The sequence below is a fragment of the Misgurnus anguillicaudatus genome, chromosome 7 (assembly GCF_027580225.2).
Source record: "Misgurnus anguillicaudatus chromosome 7, ASM2758022v2, whole genome shotgun sequence".
Classification (NCBI taxonomy): Eukaryota; Metazoa; Chordata; class Actinopteri; order Cypriniformes; family Cobitidae; genus Misgurnus; species Misgurnus anguillicaudatus.
Window position 1 is genome coordinate 18,613,824 of NC_073343.2, and position 11,869 is coordinate 18,625,692.

Consider the following 11,869-nt stretch of genomic DNA (forward strand, 5'->3'; position numbering starts at 1 on the left):
CCAATTTTAACGTCACAGCTACGCGGGGCGCCGGGCGGACCTCGGGCGTAGTTAGGCTTCTCCATCTTTTTATATTTTCCAATTTAATTAAAATAACCTTTTGACAGACCATGATTTCAAAACAAACGTAGTAAGACTTTTAACCTATAGCACGAGTCCGCTATAAGCACAGCCAGCCACACATTAACAATGCAGCTGTGGCGTATTTAACAGCAGGGCCTTTAGCGCACTATATTAAAACCTTGGATACTGCACATAATCTATGCAAACAGCATCGAAGACATAATCTATAATATATATATATATATATATATATATATGCATAGCGAAGTTGTAAGATAAGGCAGGTTGCATGTTTATTCGGTTTCATGTTTATTTCGTTTCGTTTTGTAGCTATAGCCCTTTTCATTTTCTATTTCTGCACCCGTTGAGCAACCTGCCTCCGCTTTTTAAAAATAGTGTGTGTTGATAATAAACGTTTAAACTAACACTGTGATATGCTGAAAATATATATTTTATATAGTTGTTATTATAGGCAAGTGAAGTGTTGATTAGAGAGTTCAAATCATTAAACATGTCGTCAACTTGCTGTCGGCTGCTAACCGCTTGTTGGTATCATAAAAAACTTTAACAAACCAAAATACTCTAAAATGTAAATAAAAAAGAAGTATAACTATTTTGCCATTTAAAACAAATCTGAACTGCCTTAACTTCTGCAAGAGTAGTACAGCTGTGTAAGGAATCTGAGTAAGAAGTTATTTTTTGCCATTTCTGCGGATTTCTTTTGCAAAATCTATGCGGAATTTGGCAGAATAATTAAAAATGTTTTAAATCGATCTGACAGAATGTGCACTGTGAATATTACAAAACAATAAAATATTTTATAATTACATTTTATTAAAGGATTACCCTGAATTAAACTGGACCAACATGAACCAACAGATAATGGATAATGTGCTGTCACGAACATAGAGTTTTATATAAAATACATATATTACTGTCTACAGTGTAACAGTAAAAAGAAAAGGCTTCTCATAATGAATGTAGCCTACATCAAGATAATTTCATCTGTTTAACAACACAATGTATATTTATCTTCTAAACGGATTTGAAATAATAAATAATTGTCGCGTCACTTAGCAATAGAGACGATAGAGATCTCATTATCTTCTCCGCGGTAAGTTTTATTTCAAATTCAAGTTTTACATATTAATTATTAAATAGTTTGTGCTTTCTCTCATAAAAACCTCACAGCAAACAGCACAGACTTCTACTCACAAACACACGCGATGCAGTGACTATATCTGCGGTCCAGTATCTAGATGTCCAGTTTGCAATCGCGTTATTTATGGTATAAGAATACCACAAAGCGTGTCAAATACAATGCCTCGTGTGTTTGTGTGTGGCTGTTGTGCATACCGTTTGACGGAAACACAAAGAAAGTGACAGGCACAAGTAAATAAGGTCTTAGATGTCCTGTTTGCAATCACATCACTTACATTATAAGAATACCACAAAGCGCGTCAAATATGATTCCTTGTGCATTTGTGTGTGCGGCCGTCACGTCGTACTGTCTGACCAAAGCACACAAAATCACTCCCGTCTGGAAAGAACTTGCAGTGTCAATGAGACACACATATGCAAGTAAATAAGGATTTAGATGTCATGTTTGCTGCACTCATATAAAACAACTCAGCACAGCCCAGAATACAGAACTGGATCAGGGATTAAGTGCCCATTGACTGCAGGGCATAATGCATATGGATCGTCTCTGCTCTTTTACGTATCAATGCCGCAGGGGTGTGGCGATCTCAGCTCATTTCAGATAATGAAGTAACAAGAAAAAGATGGCACCTCTCCTACTTCTCACACAATTTACACCGAATTGGAATATTTGTTCTTGATTTCATTTACATCATTTAAAAGTAGATATTCCAAGCATCATGTAGACATTTATCTTTTGTTTGTCTGATCAATAATCAAATCAAAATCAAATCAAGTATTCGTTAATAAGGTGTCAACAGCAGCTCCTCCACAGCTTCCCGTTCTGGTGAGCACAGGTCTAAAAAACATACATCGGATAAATCCACAATTAGATCGTCAAGGAAGGCACATTCACAGTAAACGTAAAGTAAACAAATGCTAACGTTAGCCGGCACCATTTGGTGATGCCAGCAGGCTATATGCTAAGAACGGGTGTTACCAGTAATAGATTGTTTCGCTTAGTAATACTATTCTACTATACTACTATTTACTATAAGGTAAAGTATTCCTAAGTTAAACAAAGAAGTTATAATAAATAGATAGCAATAAGAGTAAAAAGAGGATTAAGATGATAAACTCTACAGAGCTCCAAGCTTAGATCATGTAGCAGTATTAAACTGGGACTGGAAATTGAACCATTGGCAATGCATGCGATCTGGGAGCAGGGCAAATGTATAGCTACATCCTTGTTGATCTTCTGGACATTAAGTTAGATGTTAAGGTGGGCTGCCACACAACTTAATCCAAAGCAGACATTTTTGCTTTTTGGGTCTAGGAAATGGAATAAAATAAATTCCATTGTCCATCTTCTTAAGATACCTGGGATCAGTGACAAGTACACTGTATTTAAGCCTGATTGTACTTGACAGACTTTTGGTCACTAAGTGGATCAACTTGTCACAGGCTATTCTAGAACTTGCCGTTTGCTTGTACAGTGGCTCTGAATGAAAACATATCTTAAAATGATTGCAACGCATTCGAAAATGCACAGAAAATGTAACCAAATTTTTGTTTTTGATAATGTACGAACGTTTCTTAGGCATTGTGTTAACATGATTGACACAACGTGATGTTGTTTTGCAAACATTTCGGACAAGAGTTTTGGACTTTTGTGCAAAGATCTTAAAACTGTGTCACACCTAACCTCACTGTGTAATTTTTTTTAAACTTAGGTAGTTGCTTGGGATTGCTGACATGTTTTAAAATGGTGATATGTTTTATGCATAAGGCTATGTCCACACGAAGCCGGTGCATTCCCTATCCGATCATTTTTTTTCCTTGCTCTAAAAAAATAATCCGTAAACACGAAACCACTGAAACCGACTGAAAGCGGTGTAGTATATATGCCAGACCAGTATGGGGCGCTGTAATTCTGCCACAGATATACACTATACACGGAGAAGAAGACTTTGAGCATGCGCATAAAAAGACAATAAGAATCCTTCAACCTGGTGTAACGTTAAACGTTTGTTACATTTAACCCTGCATTTGGTTGTAGCCTGCTCTCCCCTGCAAAAAAAAGACTGTAACTGTAACTGAGGAAACCAATTAGGGTTAAACTAAAAAAAACATAATCACATGAACGAAAACACAACACAACTAAACATAACTGTGATGGGTATGGTATTTACAAGCAATTTAAGTGGTATTACAATCATTGCAATATAATGGGTCGATATAATTTTTTTAATTTGGAATAGATTTTAGATTTGTATATTCCCATCTTTGCCCAAGTGAAGACTTGCTTATGTTGTTATCTCTTCTTATATAAGAGTTATGATATACAACACCCCCCCTCCCCATTTTAACAGACAACACATTTAAAACCATTTAACAGTATACAAAGGCCATCGTTCTAAGTCTGTTTTTTATTAACAGGTGCACAGTGAAGCGTTTTTTGTCAAGGGTAATGGGGATGTGAATGACTGTGCATACTTGCTGCACAAAAATACACTGCGTTGTTCTCAGAAGATATCTTAGATATGTGTAGAAATCCGTCCTTTGCAGCATCTCCTGTGATTTTGAAACTTGAATTAAATTTGTTTTCAGTAGTAGGTGCTTTATACCGCAGCATTCCAATAAGCTCCAAAGAACCACTGCTCTTCTGCTGATACCAGTACATATACTGATAGTTGGTGTCACCGTGACGACAAGAAAGTGTTGCCTCTTTCTGTTCCATTGTCAGTAGAAGATGTTCAGGGGACTGCCGTATGTCGGGAGAAGAGTCGACACAAACTACAAAAGGTGAGGAGTGCACATATCATTACAGTACATATAAACTAAAAAAGCTTAAATTGCTTTGCAACTGGGATATTTACCTGTTAACCAGAAAATCGTAACTGTGGTTAAAATAATAGCTCTTATCATGCTTATTAATGTTATATCAAAACATCTAAAAATAAAGACTAAAAGTTAGAAATGAAATATAAGTGCATTGGCTGCTTCTCTATATACTGTAGCTAGCTTTAGTATGTGGTCACAAGAGATACAGCTATCATTTATCTAAATGAAACAGGAGGCAGACACTGTTGTTCACCTCATTTTACTGGGTTGAAAGCCCAGGTGCAGATATGTCATGTGATGAGGGAGGGTTTTTTAAGCACAGGCACACATAGACCCACAGCACTGTGCTGAACTCACAGCGCAGAAATACAGAGCACTGTGTTCAGTTTTAACAGAGGACACCACCAGATTCCCTTCACTCTCTGCATCTCCTGTTATTTTAAAACCCGGTCTATCAACTGTAGCGTCCTTAAAGGAAAGGAAGCCGAGGAACTCAAGACCTGTTCCCTTAAGCTGCTGGTACCAGTAGATTTTGTCATAGGTTTTGTCATGGTGACTGCAGGTGATGTTCAAGGTTGCTCCACTGACTAATAAAAGATCAGTAGGGGTTTGTGTAACAGTTAAACACCGTGACAGGCCTGCAAGTCCAGAAAATTGACAGTTAGATTTCAGCTAAACTGTAGGAACGTATATTTGCAATAATATTGTATGTCTTACCAATGAAACACTGCAGCAGCAAACAAAAGACTGGAAATCCACTCATATTGACTCTTGATTTACACAGAGAGTAATGGGTAAGCACGTAAATTGTTTTTGTCGAACAAGTGGGTGGAGCTGAGATTTGGCTTTTTCTTATACTTGTTTGCATTTCTCCTGCCATCTGGTGGACCTCGTCTTTGAATGTTCCCTATACAAAAACTATAACTTGATAGCACTTTACAGATTTGTAATAACTGGGTAATGTTATGGTAATATATATGTCATTTAATGGTAATATTACTTTCAAACCACATATTACAAGCAATTACTGTGCAATATCCCGTAACACAAATACAGACAAATACCTGGACTGACCCTTTGACCTCTTTGATATCTACATCTTTTGATGGTGAACAAGCTTTTTATTTAATAAAAGTTAATAAAAGTTTTGCAGCAGGTGTTTGTCTGTTGAATTCAACAATTTCAGCATGGTAGCCTATTTTACATTGCAGATTGTAATAACCAAGTAATGATTCTGTATTTTACAGCCATGATAATCTGTAGTTTCCTTAAGGGGCCAGTCACACCAAAAGCGCTTTAAACGCTTGCAAACGCAAGGCGCGACACACTGCCTTTTTTTAAAAAAGAGCAGTGCGACGCGGCTTTTCATATTGCTAAGCAACCACCGAGTTAGCTGTCTTGTCAATCAAATATTGAAGCGTGAGCGCTCTTTTGCTGTTAACTGTCATATTGGCAGAAACTTTCAAAAGAGGACGCTTGCTCTGACCTTGTTTGAGGGTGAGAGGTGCACAGACACGCAGGAGAGAGTGAGTGAGTGGAGTCCGGTTCTTCAAAGCAACTGTAAACTTCCCTCACCACAACGTAAGGCCGCCTCTCCCCTCATTCGATTGGACAATGGAAAGACGCGAATGACGTCGGGCGCTTCTCCGCTCTCAGCGCTCCTTCAAAAACGCGTGCGCAGCAGGCGGCAAAAAACCGCAAGGCGCTCGGCGCGCATAAACGGCGCGCAAACGCGCCCTGCCCATAGAATATCATTCAAAAAAGGCACCTGCAACTGCCATAAACGCTTTTGGTGTGACTGGCCCCTAAAACTACCTCATTTATTTCAACGTAGTTACAAAGAAACAACACTGAGCATCGCTAGAAGGATATTTGAAGAGTTTCGTTGCAAAACGAGATAACTCCGTTTTTAACATTTTTGTCAAATCGTGTTTATTATTATGTTATCATGTTATTATTTTGTTTTATGGTGCTGCTTAGCTGTATTTTTTGGTTATGAAGGTTTAAATCAAAACAAACCAACTGCAGTTGAATTGATATTAATTGGAATGCACAACCAAAAAACAAGATTTCTGAAAAAAAAAAAAAAATTATTTCGTTTTGCAACGAAACTCTTCATTTATGGGTATATCAGCACAGCTGAGAAATTAAGTAGGAATATAAGTTGGAATCATAGGAAAAGTTTTCCTTCAAACTGAAGGAAAGTAAAATTAAAATAAATGTTTAACCTTTTAAGTGCTTTTTTACACATACAGAACATGATAACAAAAAATATTGGAACGGCATATTAACTCATTCCCCGTCAGCCATTTTTTTAAGTTTCCCGCCAGCTTTTTTGTGATTTTCACAAAAGTTTCACAAAATGCCTTTCAGGAAAATACTGTTCTAAAAATATAGAAACATACAAATATATCAAATGAAAGAACAGACCCTCTCCTTTCAAAGAAACAAACAAACAAACAAATAAAACAGGAAAAAAACCTTCTTTGCTTATAAACTCTTAAATGTGGGTATTTTTCTTTAAAAATACAAGCTTTTTAGCTAAAAGCTGAAATAATTGCATTTTTGTGAAGGAATTTTGTTAGAGATCAGATTCAGAATGATTGTCAAAACATACACAGAGTTTAACATTAGTAAATAACGTTTTGGCTTCAGTTTTTTTCATATATTGGGTAATCCATCTAATGGATAATTGCGGTATTCCAGATTAACATAAAAATTCATCAGGAACACTTTTTTATGCAAATGTTTTCTCTTAATTGACAAGATAACTTGTCAATGGCGGGGAAAGAGTTAAAATAGTCCTGTTGCTTAAATTAATAATTCATTTTATTTTTAAGCTGACGCTTTTATCCAAAGCGACTTACAAGTGAGAGTATTTGTAAATGACAACATTTTGTCAGTGAGCTAAAATAAAGTGCAGTTTATATGACTATGTGAAATATGTGTTTTATTTAGTGTTTTTCCACCTCATTAATTCTACTATTTTTTTTCTTTTAAAAATACATTTGAAATCACAGATATGTTTGATTGTTGTTTGACTCTGATCAACATTTTATTTGTTTGAAAGTCATCTGCTGAAGGTACATCCAACAGCCACCAATACTTTGCAAGCATGTGACTTTGAAGTGGTCAAGGAGTTCATGATAGTGTTTTTGTGTAGAAGTGCAGGGAACCTACAGCACTGTGTTCTCTCGCAGCACAGTAATACACAGCACTGTCATTTGCTAAAATGTTTTCTAATTTCAGAAAACCTTTGCTAGCTCCATTCCCTGACAGTTCAATTTTCTTCGGAAAGCTTAACTCTATGTTGGGACTTTGTCTATAAAGATATCCCATAAACTGTAATTCGCCACTGAGAAGCTGCTTGTACCAAAGAATGGAATTAAAGCTTGAACTGCTGTGTGAACACTGGAGAACAACAGATTCTGTGTTGACTTTGCATAGTATGTCAGGAGGGTCCTGTGTGACACTGGAACTCAATGACAACCCTGTTAAGAGATGAAGGCATTGAGCAATACTGCTAAAGAACACTTAACCCTCTAAATAGCATATTTTCATACTTTATCCCGTTGGCTGTTTTAAAATAAATCAACTTGATCAATTCTTACCTGGGAGAAAAAAGAACAAGATGGTACTCAGATGTCTGATCATGTTTCATTTAAATGTACAGAAGTAGATTAGAGATCCACCCTCCACTCAGATTTAACCAGTATTTGGATGATTGTTTGAATCATGTGAGAAAGGAAATGATATCATAATTTCATGAGTGTCTGCCCTCTGGTGTGTAAATGATGGTATCAGCATATTTCTTCCTGAGGTAAAACAAAACATTATAAATGAAAAGAAATGTATACAAGGTATATAACACAACACCTGTGAAGACAACAGCATGTAATGTAAACAGCATGTAAAGTGTCAAAGAACAATTAGACTATATTAAAGCTAATGTAAAGTTTAAAAATGTAAATGATTGACATTTATTATCATATTACCTGTTAAAATCAGTACGGTAATGGAGAAAACAAGACATCCCTTCATGCTGATGTTGTGTTACAATGGATTGTAAAGATCAGATGTGAGCTTATAGGAGACTGTGAATGTCATTGATGTTCATTCAGTCAGTGTGCTGAACACATGTACATTAAGTTTCCCATTCTTGCTCGTGAACAGTGTTGGCTGGTCAAAGCTGGCCAGAGAGGAAAGCTACTTTAACATGTTACCAAAAAGTTAAATATATAGAGCAAATTATTACAAAATAAATTAATAATAAATAATAACCATTAAGAGTACTATTTCACTGTTAGTCAATTTATAATTTATTGCAAATAAATAAAAATCAAAATTTCATGAGTTTCTGCCCTCTGGTGTGTAAATGATGGTATCAGCAGATTTCTTCCTGAGGTAAAACAAAAGATTTTGAATGAAAATGTAAAGAAAGGTATACAAGGCGTGATGTACTGTAAGCCTTGTGTAGTCTGAATGCTTTAAATATTAAAGTTTTATGTATGCTACATTGTCAGAAATACATCCCTAGCTGTCACAGGTGCAGTGCGCCTTCCAAAATACACGTTTGTACCTAAAGAGCTTATAATAACACATCAGGGGTGCATATTGGTATAAAATATATCTGTACATGAATGGTGCATATTAGGACATTTTATAATATGCCCCAGTTACAGCTAAGGAACATTTTGACCTTTTTTTATATGTGAAGAGCACATATTACATTGCTAAAAATAGCGTTATTTTGTGTATATGGTATAATACAATGTGTTTGCATGGTTTATAGTTTAAAAAAACATTATTTTCCACATACCTTACATTATTGTTGCCCTTTAAACCCCCCCCCCCCCCCCTTTCTCAAACGCACAGATTTTGTACAAAGCTCATCATTTTGAAAAGCGCTGTGTCCTCGATTGGCAAATTAATCTGTATGTTGTTATTGGCCTGAATACCTTTGATGTCAGCCAGAAATGTGACGCTCCTAACCATGTTTGAAGATTAGCTCATAATACAATGTGGACATATCATATTTACTACCTTATCAATAAGAATCTGATCCAGAAAATGCAGATGACCAAATTTCATAAAATTTGGAAAAAGTTAAGGAGCAATTACAGTTGTATCATTACTAGGATGCATCACGAAGCACAGTGCTTTGAAAGGTTGCTTTTATGCAGCTGTGTAATGTTGTTTTCAGTTGCAGTATTATTAAAAAGGGTTTTTGTTTAATCGTAGGGAAGGAAGCACCACTGTGGTAATAAGCAGCACAATAGTACACAGCACTGTCTTCAGATATTCTCAGCTGGATTAAATGAAGTGTGGAATGTTTTTTTCCATGACCGCTCACATTAAAATGGTTCATAAATGGTCCTTCAACAGTTCTTTGTTCAAAGTACATATAACCAATGAGTTTCAGTTCAGTGTCTAAATGTGAACGCTGGTACCACAGTAAAGTGTTATAGTCAGTTATTTGATGGCGGCAGGTAATTTCAGCTGAACTTCCAGGACTCCATAAAATTGCAGTAGGAGACTGCTCAACATTATTAGACAACACAACACCTGTGAAGACAACAGCATGTAATGTAACTAATAGTGTCAAAGAACAATTAGACTAATTAAAAATAAAAATGTAAAGGATTGACATTTATTATAGCATTACCTGTTAAAATAAGTACAGTAACGGAGAAAACAAGATTGTCCCTTCATGCTGATGTTGTGTGACAATGGATTGTAAAAATCAGATGTGAGCTTATATTAGGAGGAATCTCTGAATGTCATTGATGTTCATTCAGTCAGTGTGTGCTGAACACATGCACATTAAGTTTTCTATCCTTGCTCGTGAACAGCTGGGGCGCCGCCCCCATAGTTGGCCAGAGAGGAAAGCTACTTTAACATGTTAACAAAAAGTTAAATATACAGAGCAAATGAATACAAAATAAAACCATTTAGCTGTACTTTTTCACTGTTAGTCATGTTATAATTTATTACAAATGTGTGTGTCATGTTGGGGGTGTCTTGGGCGCACCCCAAACGAGTGTATATGTAGGTCAGTAAAGGGTAGAAATGTGACCTGCGGCTGAGCTCTAATTGGCTGGTTTTGGATCCGCCTTGGGGCGCAGGACTGTGCGCCCCAAACCCTTCCACTTATGTTGTAAGCAAATCAATATTGTTTTTTACAAATTTTTATGTTTTTGACCTTTGACATGTGATTGGATCATTCTCAGAGTGTCATAACCACGTTGCAGATTGTCGTTTAACTGACAGCTACAGTACTGATCAGTGGAAGCAAGTGAAATATCTAGAGAAAAAGGGAAATATTACTTTATCCCTACAAAATCACCCTTTACAAGGCGTTTGGTTGAAGAATAAATAAAGGATAGCGGGATACCATGTAAATTGTAAGTTTTATTGTTTTCCCTGTATTTAAAGTATGAATGCATGATAAACTGCACAAAATTTTGTGAGACGTTAAAGCTGGCGTTGCGTGGAGATCATGAGAACGAAATCTTAGATAATCTGGTATATTCCATGGCTTGGTCGACTTTGTTGTTTATAATGTTTAAAAACGCACCCACGAGAAACTGTGTGTAAGGGAACTTCAAGAACTGCGCAGAACGAGCTGTTGGACTGCATGTTGTCTGTTATGAGGGAAAACATGTGCTTGTGCTATTGTTATTGAATCAAAAAGAAATGCACTGGCCTGTCATTAGGCAACTTTAGTGTCTGTGTGTGTTTGTGTTAGGGCTGTGAATCGATTAAAATTTTTAATCGAATTAATTACATACTCTGTGATTAATTAATCTAAATTAATCGCCTACATAATTTTTGGTGTGAAAGTATTAAATATTTATTTTTAAATAAATCAGTGAATAATCAGCATTAGTGACAATGAAGCTCAAAAACTCTTTTATTATTACAGTATTTTCACTGTTCAAATAATGGCCATAACAATCAACAAAAATAACCTACAGTAATATGCTAAGGAAATAAAGTGCTTCAGGAAGATTATTTACCAAAAGTTTAACAGTGCAATATCAATTGCAGGGCTTTTTTGTGCAATTGAACATAAACCTTAAATAAAGAACCCGACAGGTGGATGACATCAAAGTACCGCAAGAGCATTTAGGAAGCAGTCTTCTGTTATGATTTCTTGAACTGCTCTCACGGGATTTGGATGTCATCTGCTTCTTGGTTTTTGTGGCGCCACATAAAGTGTACTCACTAGTTTAACAAACCCGTTTTATCAGCCACTGGTTAGATCAACGTAGCAGTCAAAAACGGGACGCGAGTAATCACGTACGAGAGAAATCGTTTACACACAAAATACAGGACACCTATACTGTGCTATATTTGGTTTTCTGATCCCAATCTTCATCATTCCGCTAAGCCAAGTCAATCTCCATTGGTCTTTTACACCTTTATCGATCTCCAAAGCCTTCCTGCATTATAAGTATGTCCATGCTAGCTGAAATAAAGTTTTACCTCATCTTACGCGCTACAGCAAGAAAACCCGGAGTGGATCCGGTGCGTAGTGATTACAGAAAGCTTACAGTGGAGAGAGGAACGTGATTTTGCTCCACTCCAGGCTTTGATCACATCCCACTTAAAAAGCTGAATACACATCGTATTTATGAAAAGTTAATTTAATAATTTTGCAATTGACGGAAATCCGTGTAACGACGGAGAACTTTAATCCATGTGCTTTGTATGATGTGGTACTTTAGAGTGGACGAACTCTATGATATGCAAATTCTTTGCTGCAGACGTTGCATACTTTATTTTTATCATCACTTCCATTAGGCCGTTTTTTTATAAG

At 36.3% G+C, this 11,869-nt stretch overlaps 1 long non-coding RNA gene across 1 annotated transcript; it reads right to left on the bottom strand.

The window, feature by feature from the left end:
• Nucleotides 1–3,699: 3,699 nt before the first annotated feature.
• On the bottom strand, nucleotides 3,700–5,313 carry LOC129417100 (uncharacterized). Its single transcript, XR_012370534.1, has 3 exons — nucleotides 4,765–5,313; nucleotides 4,083–4,685; nucleotides 3,700–3,999 (listed from the first exon to the last, which is right to left on the bottom strand). It is a non-coding gene; the product is annotated as an uncharacterized lncRNA (long non-coding RNA).
• Between the last annotated feature and the right edge of the window lie 6,556 nt (nucleotides 5,314–11,869).